Below are 15,591 nucleotides of genomic sequence, written 5' to 3' on the forward strand. Positions count from 1 at the left end.
TAACTCCCCACTCGGACCCAGTCCTCAAGCGCAGCTGGTGCGGCTGCAAGCAGCTCAATCCAAAGCAAAACGCTTACAGCACCCGGTATTCCCAGGCGGTCTCCCATCCAAGTACTAACCGGGCCCTGCGCTGCTTAGCTTCCGAGATCAGACGAGAGCGGGCGTGCTCAGCGCGGTATGGCCGTAAGCGATTAACTCCCCACTCGGACCCAGTCCTCAAGCGCAGCTGGTGCGGCTGCAAGCAGCTCAATCCAAAGCAAAACGCTTACGGCACCCGGTATTCCCAGGCGGTCTCCCATCCAAGTACTAACCGGGCCCTGCGCTGCTTAGCTTCCGAGATCAGACGAGAGCGGGCGTGCTCAGCGCGGTATGGCCGTAAGCGATTAACTCCCCACTCGGACCCAGTCCTCAAGCGCAGCTGGTGCGGCTGCAAGCAGCTCAATCCAAAGCAAAACGCTTACGGCAGCCGGTATTCCCAGGCGGTCTCCCATCCAAGTACTAACCGGGCCCTGCGCTGCTTAGCTTCCGAGATCAGACGAGAGCGGGCGTGCTCAGCGCGGTATGGCCGTAAGCGATTAACTCCCCACTCGGACCCAGTCCTCAAGCGCAGCTGGTGCGGCTGCAAGCAGCTCAATCCAAAGCAAAACGCTTACGGCAGCCGGTATTCCCAGGCGGTCTCCCATCCAAGTACTAACCGGGCCCTGCGCTGCTTAGCTTCCGAGATCAGACGAGAGCGGGCGTGCTCAGCGCGGTATGGCCGTAAGCGATTAACTCCCCACTCGGACCCAGTCCTCAAGCGCAGCTGGTGCGGCTGCAAGCAGCTCAATCCAAAGCAAAACGCTTACGGCACCCGGTATTCCCAGGCGGTCTCCCATCCAAGTACTAACCGGGCCCTGCGCTACTTAGCTTCCGAGATCAGACGAGAGCGGGCGTGCTCAGCGCGGTATGGCCGTAAGCGATTAACTCCCCACTCGGACCCAGTCCTCAAGCGCAGCTGGTGCGGCTGCAAGCAGCTCAATCCAAAGCAAAACGCTTACGGCACCCGGTATTCCCAGGCGGTCTCCCATCCAAGTACTAACCGGGCCCTGCGCTGCTTAGCTTCCGAAATCAGACGAGAGCGGGCGTGCTCAGCGCGGTATGGCCGTAAGCGATTAACTCCCCACTCGGACCCAGTCCTCAAGCGCAGCTGGTGCGGCTGCAAGCAGCTCAATCCAAAGCAAAACGCTTACGGCACCCGGTATTCCCAGGCGGTCTCCCATCCAAGTACTAACCGGGCCCTGCGCTGCTTAGCTTCCGAGATCAGACGAGAGCGGGCGTGCTCAGCGCGGTATGGCCGTAAGCGATTAACTCCCCACTCGGACCCAGTCCTCAAGCGCAGCTGGTGCGGCTGCAAGCAGCTCAATCCAAAGCAAAACGCTTACAGCACCCGGTATTCCCAGGCGGTCTCCCATCCAAGTACTAACCGGGCCCTGCGCTGCTTAGCTTCCGAGATCAGACGAGAGCGGGCGTGCTCAGCGCGGTATGGCCGTAAGCGATTAACTCCCCACTCGGACCCAGTCCTCAAGCGCAGCTGGTGCGGCTGCAAGCAGCTCAATCCAAAGCAAAACGCTTACAGCACCCGGTATTCCCAGGCGGTCTCCCATCCAAGTACTAACCGGGCCCTGCGCTGCTTAGCTTCCGAGATCAGATGAGAGCGGGCGTGCTCAGCGCGGTATGGCCGTAAGCGACTAACTCCCCACTCGGACCCAGTCCTCAAGCGCAGCTGGTGCGGCTGCAAGCAGCTCAATCCAAAGCAAAACGCTTACAGCACCCGGTATTCCCAGGCGGTCTCCCATCCAAGTACTAACCGGGCCCTGCGCTGCTTAGCTTCCGAGATCAGACGAGAGCGGGCGTGCTCAGCGTGGTATGGCCGTAAGCGATTAACTCCCCACTCGGACCCAGTCCTCAAGCGCAGCTGGTGCGGCTGCAAGCAGCTCAATCCAAAGCAAAACGCTTACAGCACCCGGTATTCCCAGGCGGTCTCCCATCCAAGTACTAACCGGGCCCTGCGCTGCTTAGCTTCCGAGATCAGACGAGAGAGGGCGTGCTCAGCGCGGTATGGCCGTAAGCGATTAACTCCCCACTCGGACCCAGTCCTCAAGCGCAGCTGGTGCGGCTGCAAGCAGCTCAATCCAAAGCAAAACGCTTACAGCACCCGGTATTCCCAGGCGGTCTCCCATCCAAGTACTAACCGGGCCCTGCGCTGCTTAGCTTCCGAGATCAGACGAGAGCGGGCGTGCTCAGCGCGGTATGGCCGTAAGCGATTAACTCCCCACTCGGACCCAGTCCTCAAGCGCAGCTGGTAAGGCTGCAAGCAGCTCAATCCAAAGCAAAATGCTTACAGCACCCGGTATTCCCAGGCGGTCTCCCATCCAAGTACTAACCGGGCCCTGCGCTGCTTAGCTTCCGAGATCAGACGAGAGCGGGCGTGCTCAGCGCGGTATGGCCGTAAGCGATTAACTCCCCACTCGGACCCAGTCCTCAAGCGCAGCTGGTGCGGCTGCAAGCAGCTCAATCCAAAGCAAAACGCTTACGGCACCCGGTATTCCCAGGCGGTCTCCCATCCAAGTACTAACCGGGCCCTGCGCTGCTTAGCTTCCGAGATCAGACGAGAGCGGGCGTGCTCAGCGCGGTATGGCCGTAAGCGATTAACTCCCCACTCGGACCCAGTCCTCAAGCGCAGCTGGTGCGGCTGCAAGCAGCTCAATCCAAAGCAAAACGCTTACAGCACCCGGTATTCCCAGGCGGTCTCCCATCCAAGTACTAACCGGGCCCTGCGCTGCTTAGCTTCCGAGATCAGACGAGAGCGGGCGTGCTCAGCGCGGTATGGCCGTAAGCGATCAACTCCCCACTCGGACCCAGTCCTCAAGCGCAGCTGGTGCGGCTGCAAGCAGCTCAATCCAAAGCAAAACGCTTACGGCACCCGGTATTCCCAGGCGGTCTCCCATCCAAGTAATAACCGGGCCCTGCGCTGCTTAGCTTCCGAGATCAGACGAGAGCGGGCGTGCTCAGCGCGGTATGGCCGTAAGCGATTAACTCCCCACTCGGACCCAGTCCTCAAGCGCAGCTGGTGCGGCTGCAAGCAGCTCAATCCAAAGCAAAACGCTTACGGCACCCGGTATTCCCAGGCGGTCTCCCATCCAAGTACTAACCGGGCCCTGCGCTGCTTAGCTTCCGAGATCAGACGAGAGCGGGCGTGCTCAGCGCGGTATGGCCGTAAGCGATTAACTCCCCACTCGGACCCAGTCCTCAAGCGCAGCTGGTGCGGCTGCAAGCAGCTCAATCCAAAGCAAAACGCTTACAGCACCCGGTATTCCCAGGCGGTCTCCCATCCAAGTACTAACCGGGCCCTGCGCTGCTTAGCTTCCGAGATCAGACGAGAGCGGGCGTGCTCAGCGCGGTATGGCCGTAAGCGATTAACTCCCCACTCGGACCCAGTCCTCAAGCGCAGCTGGTGCGGCTGCAAGCAGCTCAATCCAAAGCAAAACGCTTACGGCACCCGGTATTCCCAGGCGGTCTCCCATCCAAGTACTAACCGGGCCCTGCGCTGCTTAGCTTCCGAGATCAGACGAGAGCGGGCGTGCTCAGCGCGGTATGGCCGTAAGCGATTAACTCCCCACTCGGACCCAGTCCTCAAGCGCAGCTGGTGCGGCTGCAAGCAGCTCAATCCAAAGCAAAACGCTTACGGCACCCGGTATTCCCAGGCGGTCTCCCATCCAAGTACTAACCGGGCCCTGCGCTGCTTAGCTTCCGAGATCAGACGAGAGCGGGCGTGCTCAGCGCGGTATGGCCGTAAGCGATTAACTCCCCACTCGGACCCAGTCCTCAAGCGCAGCTGGTGCGGCTGCAAGCAGCTCAATCCAAAGCAAAACGCTTACGGCACCCGGTATTCCCAGGCGGTCTCCCATCCAAGTACTAACCGGGCCCTGCGCTGCTTAGCTTCCGAGATCAGACGAGAGCGGGCGTGCTCAGCGCGGTATGGCCGTAAGCGATTAACTCTCCACTCGGACCCAGTCCTCAAGCGCAGCTGGTGCGGCTGCAAGCAGCTCAATCCAAAGCAAAACGCTTACGGCACCCGGTATTCCCAGGCGGTCTCCCATCCAAGTACTAACCGGGCCCTGCGCTGCTTAGCTTCCGAGATCAGACGAGAGCGGGCGTGCTCAGCGCGGTATGGCCGTAAGCGATTAACTCCCCACTCGGACCCAGTCCTCAAGCGCAGCTGGTGCGGCTGCAAGCAGCTCAATCCAAAGCAAAACGCTTACGGCACCCGGTATTCCCAGGCGGTCTCCCATCCAAGTACTAACCGGGCCCTGCGCTGCTTAGCTTCCGAGATCAGACGAGAGCGGGCGTGCTCAGCGCGGTATGGCCGTAAGCGATTAACTCCCCACTCGGACCCAGTCCTCAAGCGCAGCTGGTGCGGCTGCAAGCAGCTCAATCCAAAGCAAAACGCTTACAGCACCCGGTATTCCCAGGCGGTCTCCCATCCAAGTACTAACCGGGCCCTGCGCTGCTTAGCTTCCGAGATCAGACGAGAGCGGGCGTGCTCAGCGCGGTATGGCCGTAAGCGATTAACTCCCCACTCGGACCCAGTCCTCAAGCGCAGCTGGTGCGGCTGCAAGCAGCTCAATCCAAAGCAAAACGCTTACAGCACCCGGTATTCCCAGGCGGTCTCCCATCCAAGTACTAACCGGGCCCTGCGCTGCTTAGCTTCCGAGATCAGACGAGAGCGGGCGTGCTCAGCGCGGTATGGCCGTAAGCGATTAACTCCCCACTCGGACCCAGTCCTCAAGCGCAGCTGGTGCGGCTGCAAGCAGCTCAATCCAAAGCAAAACGCTTACAGCACCCGGTATTCCCAGGCGGTCTCCCATCCAAGTACTAACCGGGCCCTGCGCTGCTTAGCTTCCGAGATCAGACGAGAGCGGGCGTGCTCAGCGCGGTATGGCCGTAAGCGACTAACTCCCCACTCGGACCCAGTCCTCAAGCGCAGCTGGTGCGGCTGCAAGCAGCTCAATCCAAAGCAAAACGCTTACGGCACCCGGTATTCCCAGGCGGTCTCCCATCCAAGTACTAACCGGGCCCTGCGCTGCTTAGCTTCCGAGATCAGACGAGAGCGGGCGTGCTCAGCGCGGTATGGCCGTAAGCGATTAACTCCCCACTCGGACCCAGTCCTCAAGCGCAGCTGGTGCGGCTGCAAGCAGCTCAATCCAAAGCAAAACGCTTACAGCACCCGGTATTCCCAGGCGGTCTCCCATCCAAGTACTAACCGGGCCCTGCGCTGCTTAGCTTCCGAGATCAGACGAGAGCGGGCGTGCTCAGCGCGGTATGGCCGCAAGCGATTAACTCCCCACTCGGACCCAGTCCTCAAGCGCAGCTGGTGCGGCTGCAAGCAGCTCAATCCAAAGCAAAACGCTTACAGCACCCGGTATTCCCAGGCGGTCTCCCATCCAAGTACTAACCGGGCCCTGCGCTGCTTAGCTTCCGAGATCAGACGAGAGCGGGCGTGCTCAGCGTGGTATGGCCGTAAGCGATTAACTCCCCACTCGGACCCAGTCCTCAAGCGCAGCTGGTGCGGCTGCAAGCAGCTCAATCCAAAGCAAAAAGCTTACAGCACCCGGTATTCCCAGGCGGTCTCCCATCCAAGTACTAACCGGGCCCTGCGCTGCTTAGCTTCCGAGATCAGACGAGAGCGGGCGTGCTCAGCGCGGTATGGCCGTAAGCGATTAACTCCCCACTCGGACCCAGTCCTCAAGCGCAGCTGGTGCGGCTGCAAGCAGCTCAATCCAAAGCAAAACGCTTACAGCACCCGGTATTCCCAGGCGGTCTCCCATCCAAGTACTAACCGGGCCCTGCGCTGCTTAGCTTCCGAGATCAGACGAGAGCGAGCGTGCTCAGCGCGGTATGGCCGTAAGCGATTAACTCCCCACTCGGACCCAGTCCTCAAGCGCAGTTGGTGCGGCTGCAAGCAGCTCAATCCAAAGCAAAACGCTTACGGCACCCGGTATTCCCAGGCGGTCTCCCATCCAAGTACTAACCGGGCCCTGCGCTGCTTAGCTTCCGAGATCAGACGAGAGCGGGCGTGCTCAGCGCGGTATGGCCGTAAGCGATTAACTCCCCACTCGGACCCAGTCCTCAAGCGCAGCTGGTGCGGCTGCAAGCAGCTCAATCCAAAGCAAAACGCTTACAGCACCCGGTATTCCCAGGCGGTCTCCCATCCAAGTACTAACCGGGCCCTGCGCTGCTTAGCTTCCGAGATCAGACGAGAGCGGGCGTGCTCAGCGCGGTATGGCCGTAAGCGATTAACTCCCCACTCGGAACCAGTCCTCAAGCGCAGCTGGTGCGGCTGCAAGCAGCTCAATCCAAAGCAAAACGCTTACGGCACCCGGTATTCCCAGGCGGTCTCCCATCCAAGTACTAACCGGGCCCTGCGCTGCTTAGCTTCCGAGATCAGACGAGAGCGGGCGTGCTCAGCGCGGTATGGCCGTAAGCGATTAACTCCCCACTCGGACCCAGTCCTCAAGCGCAGCTGGTGCGGCTGCAAGCAGCTCAATCCAAAGCAAAACGCTTACGGCAGCCGGTATTCCCAGGCGGTCTCCCATCCAAGTACTAACCGGGCCCTGCGCTGCTTAGCTTCCGAGATCAGACGAGAGCGGGCGTGCTCAGCGCGGTATGGCCGTAAGCGATTAACTCCCCACTCGGACCCAGTCCTCAAGCGCAGCTGGTGCGGCTGCAAGCAGCTCAATCCAAAGCAAAACGCTTACAGCACCCGGTATTCCCAGGCGGTCTCCGATCCAAGTACTAACCAGGCCCTGCGCTGCTTAGCTTCCGAGATCAGACGAGAGCGGGCGTGCTCAGGGCGGTATGGCCGTAAGCGATTAACTCCCCACTCGGACCCAGTCCTCAAGCGCAGCTGGTGCGGCTGCAAGCAGCTCAATCCAAAGCAAAACGCTTACGGCAGCCGGTATTCCCAGGCGGTCTCCCATCCAAGTACTAACCGGGCCCTGCGCTGCTTAGCTTCCGAGATCAGACGAGAGCGGGCGTGCTCAGCGCGGTATGGCCGTAAGCGATTAACTCCCCACTCGGACCCAGTCCTCAAGCGCAGCTGGTGCGGCTGCAAGCAGCTCAATCCAAAGCAAAACGCTTACGGCACCCGGTATTCCCAGGCGGTCTCCCATCCAAGTACTAACCGGGCCCTGCGCTGCTTAGCTTCCGAGATCAGACGAGAGCGGGCGTGCTCAGCGCGGTATGGCCGTAAGCGATTAACTCCCCACTCGGACCCAGTCCTCAAGCGCAGCTGGTGCGGCTGCAAGCAGCTCAATCCAAAGCAAAACGCTTACGGCACCCGGTATTCCCAGGCGGTCTCCCATCCAAGTACTAACCGGGCCCTGCGCTGCTTAGCTTCCGAAATCAGACGAGAGCGGGCGTGCTCAGCGCGGTATGGCCGTAAGCGATTAACTCCCCACTCGGACCCAGTCCTCAAGCGCAGCTGGTGCGGCTGCAAGCAGCTCAATCCAAAGCAAAACGCTTACAGCACCCGGTATTCCCAGGCGGTCTCCCATCCAAGTACTAACCGGGCCCTGCGCTGCTTAGCTTCCGAGATCAGACGAGAGCGAGCGTGCTCAGCGCGGTATGGCCGTAAGCGATTAACTCCCCACTCGGACCCAGTCCTCAAGCGCAGTTGGTGCGGCTGCAAGCAGCTCAATCCAAAGCAAAACGCTTACGGCACCCGGTATTCCCAGGCGGTCTCCCATCCAAGTACTAACCGGGCCCTGCGCTGCTTAGCTTCCGAGATCAGACGAGAGCGGGCGTGCTCAGCGCGGTATGGCCGTAAGCGATTAACTCCCCACTCGGACCCAGTCCTCAAGCGCAGCTGGTGCGGCTGCAAGCAGCTCAATCCAAAGCAAAACGCTTACAGCACCCGGTATTCCCAGGCGGTCTCCCATCCAAGTACTAACCGGGCCCTGCGCTGCTTAGCTTCCGGGATCAGACGAGAGCGGGCGTGCTCAGCGCGGTATGGCCGTAAGCGATTAACTCCCCACTCGGAACCAGTCCTCAAGCGCAGCTGGTGCGGCTGCAAGCAGCTCAATCCAAAGCAAAACGCTTACGGCACCCGGTATTCCCAGGCGGTCTCCCATCCAAGTACTAACCGGGCCCTGCGCTGCTTAGCTTCCGAGATCAGACGAGAGCGGGCGTGCTCAGCGCGGTATGGCCGTAAGCGATTAACTCCCCACTCGGACCCAGTCCTCAAGCGCAGCTGGTGCGGCTGCAAGCAGCTCAATCCAAAGCAAAACGCTTACGGCAGCCGGTATTCCCAGGCGGTCTCCCATCCAAGTACTAACCGGGCCCTGCGCTGCTTAGCTTCCGAGATCAGACGAGAGCGGGCGTGCTCAGCGCGGTATGGCCGTAAGCGATTAACTCCCCACTCGGACCCAGTCCTCAAGCGCAGCTGGTGCGGCTGCAAGCAGCTCAATCCAAAGCAAAACGCTTACAGCACCCGGTATTCCCAGGCGGTCTCCGATCCAAGTACTAACCAGGCCCTGCGCTGCTTAGCTTCCGAGATCAGACGAGAGCGGGCGTGCTCAGGGCGGTATGGCCGTAAGCGATTAACTCCCCACTCGGACCCAGTCCTCAAGCGCAGCTGGTGCGGCTGCAAGCAGCTCAATCCAAAGCAAAACGCTTACGGCAGCCGGTATTCCCAGGCGGTCTCCCATCCAAGTACTAACCGGGCCCTGCGCTGCTTAGCTTCCGAGATCAGACGAGAGCGGGCGTGCTCAGCGCGGTATGGCCGTAAGCGATTAACTCCCCACTCGGACCCAGTCCTCAAGCGCAGCTGGTGCGGCTGCAAGCAGCTCAATCCAAAGCAAAACGCTTACGGCACCCGGTATTCCCAGGCGGTCTCCCATCCAAGTACTAACCGGGCCCTGCGCTGCTTAGCTTCCGAGATCAGACGAGAGCGGGCGTGCTCAGCGCGGTATGGCCGTAAGCGATTAACTCCCCACTCGGACCCAGTCCTCAAGCGCAGCTGGTGCGGCTGCAAGCAGCTCAATCCAAAGCAAAACGCTTACGGCACCCGGTATTCCCAGGCGGTCTCCCATCCAAGTACTAACCGGGCCCTGCGCTGCTTAGCTTCCGAAATCAGACGAGAGCGGGCGTGCTCAGCGCGGTATGGCCGTAAGCGATTAACTCCCCACTCGGACCCAGTCCTCAAGCGCAGCTGGTGCGGCTGCAAGCAGCTCAATCCAAAGCAAAACGCTTACAGCACCCGGTATTCCCAGGCGGTCTCCCATCCAAGTACTAACCGGGCCCTGCGCTGCTTAGCTTCCGAGATCAGACGAGAGCGGGCGTGCTCAGCGCGGTATGGCCGTAAGCGATTAACTCCCCACTCGGACCCAGTCCTCAAGCGCAGCTGGTGCGGCTGCAAGCAGCTCAATCCAAAGCAAAACGCTTACGGCACCCGGTATTCCCAGGCGGTCTCCCATCCAAGTACTAACCGGGCCCTGCGCTGCTTAGCTTCCGAGATCAGACGAGAGCGGGCGTGCTCAGCGCGGTATGGCCGTAAGCGATTAACTCCCCACTCGGACCCAGTCCTCAAGCGCAGCTGGTGCGGCTGCAAGCAGCTCAATCCAAAGCAAAACGCTTACGGCACCCGGTATTCCCAGGCGGTCTCCCATCCAAGTACTAACCGGGCCCTGCGCTGCTTAGCTTCCGAGATCAGACGAGAGCGGGCGTGCTCAGCGCGGTATGGCCGTAAGCGATTAACTCCCCACTCGGACCCAGTCCTCAAGCGCAGCTGGTGCGGCTGCAAGCAGCTCAATCCAAAGCAAAACGCTTACGGCACCCGGTATTCCCAGGCGGTCTCCCATCCAAGTACTAACCGGGCCCTGCGCTGCTTAGCTTCCGAGATCAGACGAGAGCGGGCGTGCTCAGCGCGGTATGGCCGTAAGCGATTAACTCCCCACTCGGACCCAGTCCTCAAGCGCAGCTGGTGCGGCTGCAAGCAGCTCAATCCAAAGCAAAACGCTTACGGAACCCGGTATTCCCAGGCGGTCTCCCATCCAAGTACTAACCGGGCCCTGCGCTGCTTAGCTTCCGAGATCAGACGAGAGCGGGCGTGCTCAGCGCGGTATGGCCGTAAGCGATTAACTCCCCACTCGGACCCAGTCCTCAAGCGCAGCTGGTGCGGCTGCAAGCAGCTCAATCCAAAGCAAAACACTTACGGCACCCGGTATTCCCAGGCGGTCTCCCATCCAAGTACTAACCGGGCCCTGCGCTGCTTAGCTTCCGAAATCAGACGAGAGCGGGCGTGCTCAGCGCGGTATGGCCGTAAGCGATTAACTCCCCACTCGGACCCAGTCCTCAAGCGCAGCTGGTGCGGCTGCAAGCAGCTCAATCCAAAGCAAAACGCTTACAGCACCCGGTATTCCCAGGCGGTCTCCCATCCAAGTACTAACCGGGCCCTGCGCTGCTTAGCTTCCGAGATCAGACGAGAGCGGGCGTGCTCAGCGCGGTATGGCCGTAAGCGATTAACTCCCCACTCGGACCCAGTCCTCAAGCGCAGCTGGTGCGGCTGCAAGCAGCTCAATCCAAAGCAAAACGCTTACGGCACCCGGTATTCCCAGGCGGTCTCCCATCCAAGTACTAACCGGGCCCTGCGCTGCTTAGCTTCCGAGATCAGACGAGAGCGGGCGTGCTCAGCGCGGTATGGCCGTAAGCGATTAACTCCCCACTCGGACCCAGTCCTCAAGCGCAGCTGGTGCGGCTGCAAGCAGCTCAATCCAAAGCAAAACGCTTACGGCACCCGGTATTCCCAGGCGGTCTCCCATCCAAGTACTAACCGGGCCCTGCGCTGCTTAGCTTCCGAGATCAGACGAGAGCGGGCGTGCTCAGCGCGGTATGGCCGTAAGCGATTAACTCCCCACTCGGACCCAGTCCTCAAGCGCAGCTGGTGCGGCTGCAAGCAGCTCAATCCAAAGCAAAACGCTTACGGCACCCGGTATTCCCAGGCGGTCTCCCATCCAAGTACTAACCGGGCCCTGCGCTGCTTAGCTTCCGAGATCAGACGAGAGCGGGCGTGCTCAGCGCGGTATGGCCGTAAGCGATTAACTCCCCACTCGGACCCAGTCCTCAAGCGCAGCTGGTGCGGCTGCAAGCAGCTCAATCCAAAGCAAAACGCTTACAGCACCCGGTATTCCCAGGCGGTCTCCCATCCAAGTACTAACCGGGCCCTGCGCTGCTTAGCTTCCGAGATCAGACGAGAGCGGGCGTGCTCAGCGCGGTATGGCCGTAAGCGATTAACTCCCCACTCGGACCCAGTCCTCAAGCGCAGCTGGTGCGGCTGCAAGCAGCTCAATCCAAAGCAAAACGCTTACAGCACCCGGTATTCCCAGGCGGTCTCCCATCCAAGTACTAACCGGGCCCTGCGCTGCTTAGCTTCCGAGATCAGACGAGAGCGGGCGTGCTCAGCGCGGTATGGCCGTAAGCGATTAACTCCCCACTCGGAACCAGTCCTCAAGCGCAGCTGGTGCGGCTGCAAGCAGCTCAATCCAAAGCAAAACGCTTACGGCACCCGGTATTCCCAGGCGGTCTCCCATCCAAGTACTAACCGGGCCCTGCGCTGCTTAGCTTCCGAGATCAGACGAGAGCGGGCGTGCTCAGCGCGGTATGGCCGTAAGCGATTAACTCCCCACTCGGACCCAGTCCTCAAGCGCAGCTGGTGCGGCTGCAAGCAGCTCAATCCAAAGCAAAACGCTTACGGCAGCCGGTATTCCCAGGCGGTCTCCCATCCAAGTACTAACCGGGCCCTGCGCTGCTTAGCTTCCGAGATCAGACGAGAGCGGGCGTGCTCAGCGCGGTATGGCCGTAAGCGATTAACTCCCCACTCGGACCCAGTCCTCAAGCGCAGCTGGTGCGGCTGCAAGCAGCTCAATCCAAAGCAAAACGCTTACAGCACCCGGTATTCCCAGGCGGTCTCCGATCCAAGTACTAACCAGGCCCTGCGCTGCTTAGCTTCCGAGATCAGACGAGAGCGGGCGTGCTCAGGGCGGTATGGCCGTAAGCGATTAACTCCCCACTCGGACCCAGTCCTCAAGCGCAGCTGGTGCGGCTGCAAGCAGCTCAATCCAAAGCAAAATGCTTACGGCAGCCGGTATTCCCAGGCGGTCTCCCATCCAAGTACTAACCGGGCCCTGCGCTGCTTAGCTTCCGAGATCAGACGAGAGCGGGCGTGCTCAGCGCGGTATGGCCGTAAGCGATTAACTCCCCACTCGGACCCAGTCCTCAAGCGCAGCTGGTGCGGCTGCAAGCAGCTCAATCCAAAGCAAAACGCTTACGGCACCCGGTATTCCCAGGCGGTCTCCCATCCAAGTACTAACCGGGCCCTGCGCTGCTTAGCTTCCGAGATCAGACGAGAGCGGGCGTGCTCAGCGCGGTAAGGCCGTAAGCGATTAACTCCCCACTCGGACCCAGTCCTCAAGCGCAGCTGGTGCGGCTGCAAGCAGCTCAATCCAAAGCAAAACGCTTACGGCACCCGGTATTCCCAGGCGGTCTCCCATCCAAGTACTAACCGGGCCCTGCGCTGCTTAGCTTCCGAAATCAGACGAGAGCGGGCGTGCTCAGCGCGGTATGGCCGTAAGCGATTAACTCCCCACTCGGACCCAGTCCTCAAGCGCAGCTGGTGCGGCTGCAAGCAGCTCAATCCAAAGCAAAACGCTTACGGCAGCCGGTATTCCCAGGCGGTCTCCCATCCAAGTACTAACCGGGCCCTGCGCTGCTTAGCTTCCGAGATCAGACGAGAGCGGGCGTGCTCAGCGCGGTATGGCCGTAAGCGATTAACTCCCCACTCGGACCCAGTCCTCAAGCGCAGCTGGTGCGGCTGCAAGCAGCTCAATCCAAAGCAAAACGCTTACGGCACCCGGTATTCCCAGGCGGTCTCCCATCCAAGTACTAACCGGGCCCTGCGCTGCTTAGCTTCCGAGATCAGACGAGAGCGGGCGTGCTCAGCGCGGTATGGCCGTAAGCGATTAACTCCCCACTCGGACCCAGTCCTCAAGCGCAGCTGGTGCGGCTGCAAGCAGCTCAATCCAAAGCAAAACGCTTACGGCACCCGGTATTCCCAGGCGGTCTCCCATCCAAGTACTAACCGGGCCCTGCGCTGCTTAGCTTCCGAAATCAGACGAGAGCGGGCGTGCTCAGCGCGGTATGGCCGTAAGCGATTAACTCCCCACTCGGACCCAGTCCTCAAGCGCAGCTGGTGCGGCTGCAAGCAGCTCAATCCAAAGCAAAACGCTTACAGCACCCGGTATTCCCAGGCGGTCTCCCATCCAAGTACTAACCGGGCCCTGCGCTGCTTAGCTTCCGAGATCAGACGAGAGCGGGCGTGCTCAGCGCGGTATGGCCGTAAGCGATTAACTCCCCACTCGGACCCAGTCCTCAAGCGCAGCTGGTGCGGCTGCAAGCAGCTCAATCCAAAGCAAAACGCTTACGGCACCCGGTATTCCCAGGCGGTCTCCCATCCAAGTACTAACCGGGCCCTGCGCTGCTTAGCTTCCGAGATCAGACGAGAGCGGGCGTGCTCAGCGCGGTATGGCCGTAAGCGATTAACTCCCCACTCGGACCCAGTCCTCAAGCGCAGCTGGTAAGGCTGCAAGCAGCTCAATCCAAAGCAAAACGCTTACAGCACCCGGTATTCCCAGGCGGTCTCCCATCCAAGTACTAACCGGGCCCTGCGCTGCTTAGCTTCCGAGATCAGACGAGAGCGGGCGTGCTCAGCGCGGTATGGCCGTAAGCGATTAACTCCCCACTCGGACCCAGTCCTCAAGCGCAGCTGGTGCGGCTGCAAGCAGCTCAATCCAAAGCAAAACGCTTACGGCACCCGGTATTCCCAGGCGGTCTCCCATCCAAGTACTAACCGGGCCCTGCGCTGCTTAGCTTCCGAGATCAGACGAGAGCGGGCGTGCTCAGCGCGGTATGGCCGTAAGCGATTAACTCCCCACTCGGACCCAGTCCTCAAGCGCAGCTGGTGCGGCTGCAAGCAGCTCAATCCAAAGCAAAACGCTTACAGCACCCGGTATTCCCAGGCGGTCTCCCATCCAAGTACTAACCGGGCCCTGCGCTGCTTAGCTTCCGAGATCAGACGAGAGCGGGCGTGCTCAGCGCGGTATGGCCGTAAGCGATCAACTCCCCACTCGGACCCAGTCCTCAAGCGCAGCTGGTGCGGCTGCAAGCAGCTCAATCCAAAGCAAAACGCTTACGGCACCCGGTATTCCCAGGCGGTCTCCCATCCAAGTAATAACCGGGCCCTGCGCTGCTTAGCTTCCGAGATCAGACGAGAGCGGGCGTGCTCAGCGCGGTATGGCCGTAAGCGATTAACTCCCCACTCGGACCCAGTCCTCAAGCGCAGCTGGTGCGGCTGCAAGCAGCTCAATCCAAAGCAAAACGCTTACGGCACCCGGTATTCCCAGGCGGTCTCCCATCCAAGTACTAACCGGGCCCTGCGCTGCTTAGCTTCCGAGATCAGACGAGAGCGGGCGTGCTCAGCGCGGTATGGCCGTAAGCGATTAACTCCCCACTCGGACCCAGTCCTCAAGCGCAGCTGGTGCGGCTGCAAGCAGCTCAATCCAAAGCAAAACGCTTACGGCACCCGGTATTCCCAGGCGGTCTCCCATCCAAGTACTAACCGGGCCCTGCGCTGCTTAGCTTCCGAGATCAGACGAGAGCGGGCGTGCTCAGCGCGGTATGGCCGTAAGCGATTAACTCCCCACTCGGACCCAGTCCTCAAGCGCAGCTGGTGCGGCTGCAAGCAGCTCAATCCAAAGCAAAACGCTTACGGCACCCGGTATTCCCAGGCGGTCTCCCATCCAAGTACTAACCGGGCCCTGCGCTGCTTAGCTTCCGAGATCAGACGAGAGCGGGCGTGCTCAGCGCGGTATGGCCGTAAGCGATTAACTCCCCACTCGGACCCAGTCCTCAAGCGCAGCTGGTGCGGCTGCAAGCAGCTCAATCCAAAGCAAAACGCTTACGGCACCCGGTATTCCCAGGCGGTCTCCCATCCAAGTACTAACCGGGCCCTGCGCTGCTTAGCTTCCGAGATCAGACGAGAGCGGGCGTGCTCAGCGCGGTATGGCCGTAAGCGATTAACTCCCCACTCGGACCCAGTCCTCAAGCGCAGCTGGTGCGGCTGCAAGCAGCTCAATCCAAAGCAAAACGCTTACAGCACCCGGTATTCCCAGGCGGTCTCCCATCCAAGTACTAACCGGGCCCTGCGCTGCTTAGCTTCCGAGATCAGACGAGAGCGGGCGTGCTCAGCGCGGTATGGCCGTAAGCGATTAACTCCCCACTCGGACCCAGTCCTCAAGCGCAGCTGGTGCGGCTGCAAGCAGCTCAATCCAAAGCAAAACGCTTACAGCACCCGGTATTCCCAGGCGGTCTCCCATCCAAGTACTAACCGGGCCCTGCGCTGCTTAGCTTCCGAGATCAGACGAGAGCGGGCGTGCTCAGCGCGGTATGGCCGTAAGCGATTAACTCCCCACTCGGACCCAGTCCTCAAGCGCAGCTGGT

The 15,591-nt window shown here is 60.6% G+C and overlaps 78 non-coding genes and 3 pseudogenes across 78 annotated transcripts; all 81 read right to left on the minus strand.

Moving 5' to 3' along the window:
- Window positions 1–70: 70 nt before the first annotated feature.
- Window positions 71–189, minus strand: LOC134073827 (5S ribosomal RNA). Its single transcript, XR_009937297.1, has one exon. It is a non-coding gene; the product is annotated as a 5S ribosomal RNA (ribosomal RNA).
- A 73-nt stretch (window positions 190–262) lies between these two features.
- On the minus strand, window positions 263–381 carry LOC134073858 (5S ribosomal RNA). The gene has a single exon (XR_009937325.1). It is a non-coding gene; the product is annotated as a 5S ribosomal RNA (ribosomal RNA).
- Window positions 382–454: 73 nt separating this feature from the next.
- LOC134074054 (5S ribosomal RNA) lies at window positions 455–573 on the minus strand. Its single transcript, XR_009937511.1, has one exon. It is a non-coding gene; the product is annotated as a 5S ribosomal RNA (ribosomal RNA).
- A 73-nt stretch (window positions 574–646) lies between these two features.
- On the minus strand, window positions 647–765 carry LOC134074055 (5S ribosomal RNA). Its single transcript, XR_009937512.1, has one exon. It is a non-coding gene; the product is annotated as a 5S ribosomal RNA (ribosomal RNA).
- A 73-nt stretch (window positions 766–838) lies between these two features.
- Window positions 839–957, minus strand: LOC134074022 (5S ribosomal RNA). The gene has a single exon (XR_009937481.1). It is a non-coding gene; the product is annotated as a 5S ribosomal RNA (ribosomal RNA).
- Window positions 958–1,030: 73 nt separating this feature from the next.
- On the minus strand, window positions 1,031–1,149 carry LOC134074032 (5S ribosomal RNA). Its single transcript, XR_009937490.1, has one exon. It is a non-coding gene; the product is annotated as a 5S ribosomal RNA (ribosomal RNA).
- A 73-nt stretch (window positions 1,150–1,222) lies between these two features.
- On the minus strand, window positions 1,223–1,341 carry LOC134073869 (5S ribosomal RNA). The gene has a single exon (XR_009937336.1). It is a non-coding gene; the product is annotated as a 5S ribosomal RNA (ribosomal RNA).
- A 73-nt stretch (window positions 1,342–1,414) lies between these two features.
- On the minus strand, window positions 1,415–1,533 carry LOC134073828 (5S ribosomal RNA). The gene has a single exon (XR_009937298.1). It is a non-coding gene; the product is annotated as a 5S ribosomal RNA (ribosomal RNA).
- Window positions 1,534–1,606: 73 nt separating this feature from the next.
- LOC134073822 (5S ribosomal RNA) lies at window positions 1,607–1,725 on the minus strand. Its single transcript, XR_009937292.1, has one exon. It is a non-coding gene; the product is annotated as a 5S ribosomal RNA (ribosomal RNA).
- Window positions 1,726–1,798: 73 nt separating this feature from the next.
- LOC134073824 (5S ribosomal RNA) lies at window positions 1,799–1,917 on the minus strand. Its single transcript, XR_009937294.1, has one exon. It is a non-coding gene; the product is annotated as a 5S ribosomal RNA (ribosomal RNA).
- Window positions 1,918–1,990: 73 nt separating this feature from the next.
- LOC134074069 (5S ribosomal RNA) lies at window positions 1,991–2,109 on the minus strand. Its single transcript, XR_009937525.1, has one exon. It is a non-coding gene; the product is annotated as a 5S ribosomal RNA (ribosomal RNA).
- Window positions 2,110–2,182: 73 nt separating this feature from the next.
- On the minus strand, window positions 2,183–2,301 carry LOC134073829 (5S ribosomal RNA). The gene has a single exon (XR_009937299.1). It is a non-coding gene; the product is annotated as a 5S ribosomal RNA (ribosomal RNA).
- Window positions 2,302–2,374: 73 nt separating this feature from the next.
- Window positions 2,375–2,493, minus strand: LOC134073833 (5S ribosomal RNA). The gene has a single exon (XR_009937303.1). It is a non-coding gene; the product is annotated as a 5S ribosomal RNA (ribosomal RNA).
- A 73-nt stretch (window positions 2,494–2,566) lies between these two features.
- Window positions 2,567–2,685, minus strand: LOC134073881 (5S ribosomal RNA). Its single transcript, XR_009937347.1, has one exon. It is a non-coding gene; the product is annotated as a 5S ribosomal RNA (ribosomal RNA).
- Window positions 2,686–2,758: 73 nt separating this feature from the next.
- On the minus strand, window positions 2,759–2,877 carry LOC134073830 (5S ribosomal RNA). Its single transcript, XR_009937300.1, has one exon. It is a non-coding gene; the product is annotated as a 5S ribosomal RNA (ribosomal RNA).
- A 73-nt stretch (window positions 2,878–2,950) lies between these two features.
- On the minus strand, window positions 2,951–3,069 carry LOC134074044 (5S ribosomal RNA). Its single transcript, XR_009937502.1, has one exon. It is a non-coding gene; the product is annotated as a 5S ribosomal RNA (ribosomal RNA).
- A 73-nt stretch (window positions 3,070–3,142) lies between these two features.
- Window positions 3,143–3,261, minus strand: LOC134073893 (5S ribosomal RNA). Its single transcript, XR_009937358.1, has one exon. It is a non-coding gene; the product is annotated as a 5S ribosomal RNA (ribosomal RNA).
- A 73-nt stretch (window positions 3,262–3,334) lies between these two features.
- Window positions 3,335–3,453, minus strand: LOC134073831 (5S ribosomal RNA). Its single transcript, XR_009937301.1, has one exon. It is a non-coding gene; the product is annotated as a 5S ribosomal RNA (ribosomal RNA).
- A 73-nt stretch (window positions 3,454–3,526) lies between these two features.
- Window positions 3,527–3,645, minus strand: LOC134073905 (5S ribosomal RNA). Its single transcript, XR_009937370.1, has one exon. It is a non-coding gene; the product is annotated as a 5S ribosomal RNA (ribosomal RNA).
- A 73-nt stretch (window positions 3,646–3,718) lies between these two features.
- On the minus strand, window positions 3,719–3,837 carry LOC134073916 (5S ribosomal RNA). Its single transcript, XR_009937381.1, has one exon. It is a non-coding gene; the product is annotated as a 5S ribosomal RNA (ribosomal RNA).
- A 73-nt stretch (window positions 3,838–3,910) lies between these two features.
- On the minus strand, window positions 3,911–4,029 carry LOC134073928 (5S ribosomal RNA). The gene has a single exon (XR_009937392.1). It is a non-coding gene; the product is annotated as a 5S ribosomal RNA (ribosomal RNA).
- Window positions 4,030–4,102: 73 nt separating this feature from the next.
- On the minus strand, window positions 4,103–4,221 carry LOC134073940 (5S ribosomal RNA). The gene has a single exon (XR_009937404.1). It is a non-coding gene; the product is annotated as a 5S ribosomal RNA (ribosomal RNA).
- Window positions 4,222–4,294: 73 nt separating this feature from the next.
- LOC134073951 (5S ribosomal RNA) lies at window positions 4,295–4,413 on the minus strand. The gene has a single exon (XR_009937415.1). It is a non-coding gene; the product is annotated as a 5S ribosomal RNA (ribosomal RNA).
- A 73-nt stretch (window positions 4,414–4,486) lies between these two features.
- Window positions 4,487–4,605, minus strand: LOC134073832 (5S ribosomal RNA). The gene has a single exon (XR_009937302.1). It is a non-coding gene; the product is annotated as a 5S ribosomal RNA (ribosomal RNA).
- Window positions 4,606–4,678: 73 nt separating this feature from the next.
- LOC134073834 (5S ribosomal RNA) lies at window positions 4,679–4,797 on the minus strand. Its single transcript, XR_009937304.1, has one exon. It is a non-coding gene; the product is annotated as a 5S ribosomal RNA (ribosomal RNA).
- A 73-nt stretch (window positions 4,798–4,870) lies between these two features.
- On the minus strand, window positions 4,871–4,989 carry LOC134073835 (5S ribosomal RNA). The gene has a single exon (XR_009937305.1). It is a non-coding gene; the product is annotated as a 5S ribosomal RNA (ribosomal RNA).
- Window positions 4,990–5,062: 73 nt separating this feature from the next.
- Window positions 5,063–5,181, minus strand: LOC134073964 (5S ribosomal RNA). Its single transcript, XR_009937426.1, has one exon. It is a non-coding gene; the product is annotated as a 5S ribosomal RNA (ribosomal RNA).
- Window positions 5,182–5,254: 73 nt separating this feature from the next.
- Window positions 5,255–5,373, minus strand: LOC134074020 (5S ribosomal RNA). The gene has a single exon (XR_009937479.1). It is a non-coding gene; the product is annotated as a 5S ribosomal RNA (ribosomal RNA).
- A 73-nt stretch (window positions 5,374–5,446) lies between these two features.
- Window positions 5,447–5,565, minus strand: LOC134073825 (5S ribosomal RNA). The gene has a single exon (XR_009937295.1). It is a non-coding gene; the product is annotated as a 5S ribosomal RNA (ribosomal RNA).
- A 73-nt stretch (window positions 5,566–5,638) lies between these two features.
- LOC134074101 (5S ribosomal RNA) lies at window positions 5,639–5,757 on the minus strand. The gene has a single exon (XR_009937548.1). It is a non-coding gene; the product is annotated as a 5S ribosomal RNA (ribosomal RNA).
- A 73-nt stretch (window positions 5,758–5,830) lies between these two features.
- On the minus strand, window positions 5,831–5,949 carry LOC134074024 (5S ribosomal RNA). Its single transcript, XR_009937483.1, has one exon. It is a non-coding gene; the product is annotated as a 5S ribosomal RNA (ribosomal RNA).
- Window positions 5,950–6,022: 73 nt separating this feature from the next.
- LOC134073976 (5S ribosomal RNA) lies at window positions 6,023–6,141 on the minus strand. The gene has a single exon (XR_009937437.1). It is a non-coding gene; the product is annotated as a 5S ribosomal RNA (ribosomal RNA).
- Window positions 6,142–6,214: 73 nt separating this feature from the next.
- On the minus strand, window positions 6,215–6,333 carry LOC134073836 (5S ribosomal RNA). Its single transcript, XR_009937306.1, has one exon. It is a non-coding gene; the product is annotated as a 5S ribosomal RNA (ribosomal RNA).
- A 73-nt stretch (window positions 6,334–6,406) lies between these two features.
- LOC134073988 (5S ribosomal RNA) lies at window positions 6,407–6,525 on the minus strand. Its single transcript, XR_009937448.1, has one exon. It is a non-coding gene; the product is annotated as a 5S ribosomal RNA (ribosomal RNA).
- Window positions 6,526–6,598: 73 nt separating this feature from the next.
- Window positions 6,599–6,717, minus strand: LOC134074056 (5S ribosomal RNA). Its single transcript, XR_009937513.1, has one exon. It is a non-coding gene; the product is annotated as a 5S ribosomal RNA (ribosomal RNA).
- A 73-nt stretch (window positions 6,718–6,790) lies between these two features.
- On the minus strand, window positions 6,791–6,909 carry LOC134074076 (5S ribosomal RNA; annotated as a pseudogene).
- A 73-nt stretch (window positions 6,910–6,982) lies between these two features.
- On the minus strand, window positions 6,983–7,101 carry LOC134074057 (5S ribosomal RNA). The gene has a single exon (XR_009937514.1). It is a non-coding gene; the product is annotated as a 5S ribosomal RNA (ribosomal RNA).
- A 73-nt stretch (window positions 7,102–7,174) lies between these two features.
- On the minus strand, window positions 7,175–7,293 carry LOC134074000 (5S ribosomal RNA). Its single transcript, XR_009937459.1, has one exon. It is a non-coding gene; the product is annotated as a 5S ribosomal RNA (ribosomal RNA).
- A 73-nt stretch (window positions 7,294–7,366) lies between these two features.
- Window positions 7,367–7,485, minus strand: LOC134074033 (5S ribosomal RNA). Its single transcript, XR_009937491.1, has one exon. It is a non-coding gene; the product is annotated as a 5S ribosomal RNA (ribosomal RNA).
- Window positions 7,486–7,558: 73 nt separating this feature from the next.
- LOC134074025 (5S ribosomal RNA) lies at window positions 7,559–7,677 on the minus strand. The gene has a single exon (XR_009937484.1). It is a non-coding gene; the product is annotated as a 5S ribosomal RNA (ribosomal RNA).
- A 73-nt stretch (window positions 7,678–7,750) lies between these two features.
- Window positions 7,751–7,869, minus strand: LOC134074011 (5S ribosomal RNA). The gene has a single exon (XR_009937471.1). It is a non-coding gene; the product is annotated as a 5S ribosomal RNA (ribosomal RNA).
- Window positions 7,870–7,942: 73 nt separating this feature from the next.
- On the minus strand, window positions 7,943–8,061 carry LOC134074019 (5S ribosomal RNA). Its single transcript, XR_009937478.1, has one exon. It is a non-coding gene; the product is annotated as a 5S ribosomal RNA (ribosomal RNA).
- A 73-nt stretch (window positions 8,062–8,134) lies between these two features.
- LOC134074023 (5S ribosomal RNA) lies at window positions 8,135–8,253 on the minus strand. The gene has a single exon (XR_009937482.1). It is a non-coding gene; the product is annotated as a 5S ribosomal RNA (ribosomal RNA).
- Window positions 8,254–8,326: 73 nt separating this feature from the next.
- Window positions 8,327–8,445, minus strand: LOC134074058 (5S ribosomal RNA). The gene has a single exon (XR_009937515.1). It is a non-coding gene; the product is annotated as a 5S ribosomal RNA (ribosomal RNA).
- Window positions 8,446–8,518: 73 nt separating this feature from the next.
- LOC134074077 (5S ribosomal RNA) lies at window positions 8,519–8,637 on the minus strand (annotated as a pseudogene).
- Window positions 8,638–8,710: 73 nt separating this feature from the next.
- Window positions 8,711–8,829, minus strand: LOC134074060 (5S ribosomal RNA). The gene has a single exon (XR_009937517.1). It is a non-coding gene; the product is annotated as a 5S ribosomal RNA (ribosomal RNA).
- Window positions 8,830–8,902: 73 nt separating this feature from the next.
- Window positions 8,903–9,021, minus strand: LOC134074035 (5S ribosomal RNA). The gene has a single exon (XR_009937493.1). It is a non-coding gene; the product is annotated as a 5S ribosomal RNA (ribosomal RNA).
- Window positions 9,022–9,094: 73 nt separating this feature from the next.
- On the minus strand, window positions 9,095–9,213 carry LOC134074034 (5S ribosomal RNA). Its single transcript, XR_009937492.1, has one exon. It is a non-coding gene; the product is annotated as a 5S ribosomal RNA (ribosomal RNA).
- A 73-nt stretch (window positions 9,214–9,286) lies between these two features.
- LOC134073838 (5S ribosomal RNA) lies at window positions 9,287–9,405 on the minus strand. Its single transcript, XR_009937307.1, has one exon. It is a non-coding gene; the product is annotated as a 5S ribosomal RNA (ribosomal RNA).
- Window positions 9,406–9,478: 73 nt separating this feature from the next.
- Window positions 9,479–9,597, minus strand: LOC134074047 (5S ribosomal RNA). The gene has a single exon (XR_009937504.1). It is a non-coding gene; the product is annotated as a 5S ribosomal RNA (ribosomal RNA).
- A 73-nt stretch (window positions 9,598–9,670) lies between these two features.
- On the minus strand, window positions 9,671–9,789 carry LOC134074059 (5S ribosomal RNA). The gene has a single exon (XR_009937516.1). It is a non-coding gene; the product is annotated as a 5S ribosomal RNA (ribosomal RNA).
- A 73-nt stretch (window positions 9,790–9,862) lies between these two features.
- Window positions 9,863–9,981, minus strand: LOC134074071 (5S ribosomal RNA). The gene has a single exon (XR_009937527.1). It is a non-coding gene; the product is annotated as a 5S ribosomal RNA (ribosomal RNA).
- Window positions 9,982–10,054: 73 nt separating this feature from the next.
- LOC134074048 (5S ribosomal RNA) lies at window positions 10,055–10,173 on the minus strand. The gene has a single exon (XR_009937505.1). It is a non-coding gene; the product is annotated as a 5S ribosomal RNA (ribosomal RNA).
- A 73-nt stretch (window positions 10,174–10,246) lies between these two features.
- Window positions 10,247–10,365, minus strand: LOC134074052 (5S ribosomal RNA). The gene has a single exon (XR_009937509.1). It is a non-coding gene; the product is annotated as a 5S ribosomal RNA (ribosomal RNA).
- A 73-nt stretch (window positions 10,366–10,438) lies between these two features.
- LOC134073839 (5S ribosomal RNA) lies at window positions 10,439–10,557 on the minus strand. Its single transcript, XR_009937308.1, has one exon. It is a non-coding gene; the product is annotated as a 5S ribosomal RNA (ribosomal RNA).
- A 73-nt stretch (window positions 10,558–10,630) lies between these two features.
- Window positions 10,631–10,749, minus strand: LOC134074082 (5S ribosomal RNA). Its single transcript, XR_009937529.1, has one exon. It is a non-coding gene; the product is annotated as a 5S ribosomal RNA (ribosomal RNA).
- A 73-nt stretch (window positions 10,750–10,822) lies between these two features.
- Window positions 10,823–10,941, minus strand: LOC134074083 (5S ribosomal RNA). Its single transcript, XR_009937530.1, has one exon. It is a non-coding gene; the product is annotated as a 5S ribosomal RNA (ribosomal RNA).
- A 73-nt stretch (window positions 10,942–11,014) lies between these two features.
- LOC134074084 (5S ribosomal RNA) lies at window positions 11,015–11,133 on the minus strand. Its single transcript, XR_009937531.1, has one exon. It is a non-coding gene; the product is annotated as a 5S ribosomal RNA (ribosomal RNA).
- A 73-nt stretch (window positions 11,134–11,206) lies between these two features.
- Window positions 11,207–11,325, minus strand: LOC134073840 (5S ribosomal RNA). Its single transcript, XR_009937309.1, has one exon. It is a non-coding gene; the product is annotated as a 5S ribosomal RNA (ribosomal RNA).
- Window positions 11,326–11,398: 73 nt separating this feature from the next.
- Window positions 11,399–11,517, minus strand: LOC134073841 (5S ribosomal RNA). Its single transcript, XR_009937310.1, has one exon. It is a non-coding gene; the product is annotated as a 5S ribosomal RNA (ribosomal RNA).
- Window positions 11,518–11,590: 73 nt separating this feature from the next.
- LOC134074085 (5S ribosomal RNA) lies at window positions 11,591–11,709 on the minus strand. The gene has a single exon (XR_009937532.1). It is a non-coding gene; the product is annotated as a 5S ribosomal RNA (ribosomal RNA).
- Window positions 11,710–11,782: 73 nt separating this feature from the next.
- LOC134074061 (5S ribosomal RNA) lies at window positions 11,783–11,901 on the minus strand. Its single transcript, XR_009937518.1, has one exon. It is a non-coding gene; the product is annotated as a 5S ribosomal RNA (ribosomal RNA).
- A 73-nt stretch (window positions 11,902–11,974) lies between these two features.
- On the minus strand, window positions 11,975–12,093 carry LOC134074078 (5S ribosomal RNA; annotated as a pseudogene).
- Window positions 12,094–12,166: 73 nt separating this feature from the next.
- LOC134074050 (5S ribosomal RNA) lies at window positions 12,167–12,285 on the minus strand. Its single transcript, XR_009937507.1, has one exon. It is a non-coding gene; the product is annotated as a 5S ribosomal RNA (ribosomal RNA).
- Window positions 12,286–12,358: 73 nt separating this feature from the next.
- On the minus strand, window positions 12,359–12,477 carry LOC134074027 (5S ribosomal RNA). Its single transcript, XR_009937486.1, has one exon. It is a non-coding gene; the product is annotated as a 5S ribosomal RNA (ribosomal RNA).
- Window positions 12,478–12,550: 73 nt separating this feature from the next.
- Window positions 12,551–12,669, minus strand: LOC134074036 (5S ribosomal RNA). Its single transcript, XR_009937494.1, has one exon. It is a non-coding gene; the product is annotated as a 5S ribosomal RNA (ribosomal RNA).
- A 73-nt stretch (window positions 12,670–12,742) lies between these two features.
- LOC134074063 (5S ribosomal RNA) lies at window positions 12,743–12,861 on the minus strand. Its single transcript, XR_009937519.1, has one exon. It is a non-coding gene; the product is annotated as a 5S ribosomal RNA (ribosomal RNA).
- Window positions 12,862–12,934: 73 nt separating this feature from the next.
- On the minus strand, window positions 12,935–13,053 carry LOC134074086 (5S ribosomal RNA). Its single transcript, XR_009937533.1, has one exon. It is a non-coding gene; the product is annotated as a 5S ribosomal RNA (ribosomal RNA).
- Window positions 13,054–13,126: 73 nt separating this feature from the next.
- LOC134074037 (5S ribosomal RNA) lies at window positions 13,127–13,245 on the minus strand. Its single transcript, XR_009937495.1, has one exon. It is a non-coding gene; the product is annotated as a 5S ribosomal RNA (ribosomal RNA).
- A 73-nt stretch (window positions 13,246–13,318) lies between these two features.
- Window positions 13,319–13,437, minus strand: LOC134073842 (5S ribosomal RNA). Its single transcript, XR_009937311.1, has one exon. It is a non-coding gene; the product is annotated as a 5S ribosomal RNA (ribosomal RNA).
- Window positions 13,438–13,510: 73 nt separating this feature from the next.
- LOC134074087 (5S ribosomal RNA) lies at window positions 13,511–13,629 on the minus strand. The gene has a single exon (XR_009937534.1). It is a non-coding gene; the product is annotated as a 5S ribosomal RNA (ribosomal RNA).
- A 73-nt stretch (window positions 13,630–13,702) lies between these two features.
- Window positions 13,703–13,821, minus strand: LOC134073843 (5S ribosomal RNA). Its single transcript, XR_009937312.1, has one exon. It is a non-coding gene; the product is annotated as a 5S ribosomal RNA (ribosomal RNA).
- Window positions 13,822–13,894: 73 nt separating this feature from the next.
- Window positions 13,895–14,013, minus strand: LOC134074088 (5S ribosomal RNA). Its single transcript, XR_009937535.1, has one exon. It is a non-coding gene; the product is annotated as a 5S ribosomal RNA (ribosomal RNA).
- A 73-nt stretch (window positions 14,014–14,086) lies between these two features.
- LOC134073844 (5S ribosomal RNA) lies at window positions 14,087–14,205 on the minus strand. Its single transcript, XR_009937313.1, has one exon. It is a non-coding gene; the product is annotated as a 5S ribosomal RNA (ribosomal RNA).
- Window positions 14,206–14,278: 73 nt separating this feature from the next.
- LOC134074045 (5S ribosomal RNA) lies at window positions 14,279–14,397 on the minus strand. The gene has a single exon (XR_009937503.1). It is a non-coding gene; the product is annotated as a 5S ribosomal RNA (ribosomal RNA).
- Window positions 14,398–14,470: 73 nt separating this feature from the next.
- On the minus strand, window positions 14,471–14,589 carry LOC134074089 (5S ribosomal RNA). Its single transcript, XR_009937536.1, has one exon. It is a non-coding gene; the product is annotated as a 5S ribosomal RNA (ribosomal RNA).
- Window positions 14,590–14,662: 73 nt separating this feature from the next.
- LOC134074091 (5S ribosomal RNA) lies at window positions 14,663–14,781 on the minus strand. The gene has a single exon (XR_009937538.1). It is a non-coding gene; the product is annotated as a 5S ribosomal RNA (ribosomal RNA).
- A 73-nt stretch (window positions 14,782–14,854) lies between these two features.
- On the minus strand, window positions 14,855–14,973 carry LOC134074092 (5S ribosomal RNA). The gene has a single exon (XR_009937539.1). It is a non-coding gene; the product is annotated as a 5S ribosomal RNA (ribosomal RNA).
- Window positions 14,974–15,046: 73 nt separating this feature from the next.
- On the minus strand, window positions 15,047–15,165 carry LOC134074093 (5S ribosomal RNA). The gene has a single exon (XR_009937540.1). It is a non-coding gene; the product is annotated as a 5S ribosomal RNA (ribosomal RNA).
- Window positions 15,166–15,238: 73 nt separating this feature from the next.
- LOC134073846 (5S ribosomal RNA) lies at window positions 15,239–15,357 on the minus strand. The gene has a single exon (XR_009937315.1). It is a non-coding gene; the product is annotated as a 5S ribosomal RNA (ribosomal RNA).
- A 73-nt stretch (window positions 15,358–15,430) lies between these two features.
- On the minus strand, window positions 15,431–15,549 carry LOC134073847 (5S ribosomal RNA). Its single transcript, XR_009937316.1, has one exon. It is a non-coding gene; the product is annotated as a 5S ribosomal RNA (ribosomal RNA).
- Between the last annotated feature and the right edge of the window lie 42 nt (window positions 15,550–15,591).

This window comes from Sardina pilchardus, unplaced genomic scaffold, assembly GCF_963854185.1.
Source record: "Sardina pilchardus unplaced genomic scaffold, fSarPil1.1 HAP1_SCAFFOLD_180, whole genome shotgun sequence".
NCBI lineage: Eukaryota > Metazoa > Chordata > Actinopteri > Clupeiformes > Clupeidae > Sardina > Sardina pilchardus.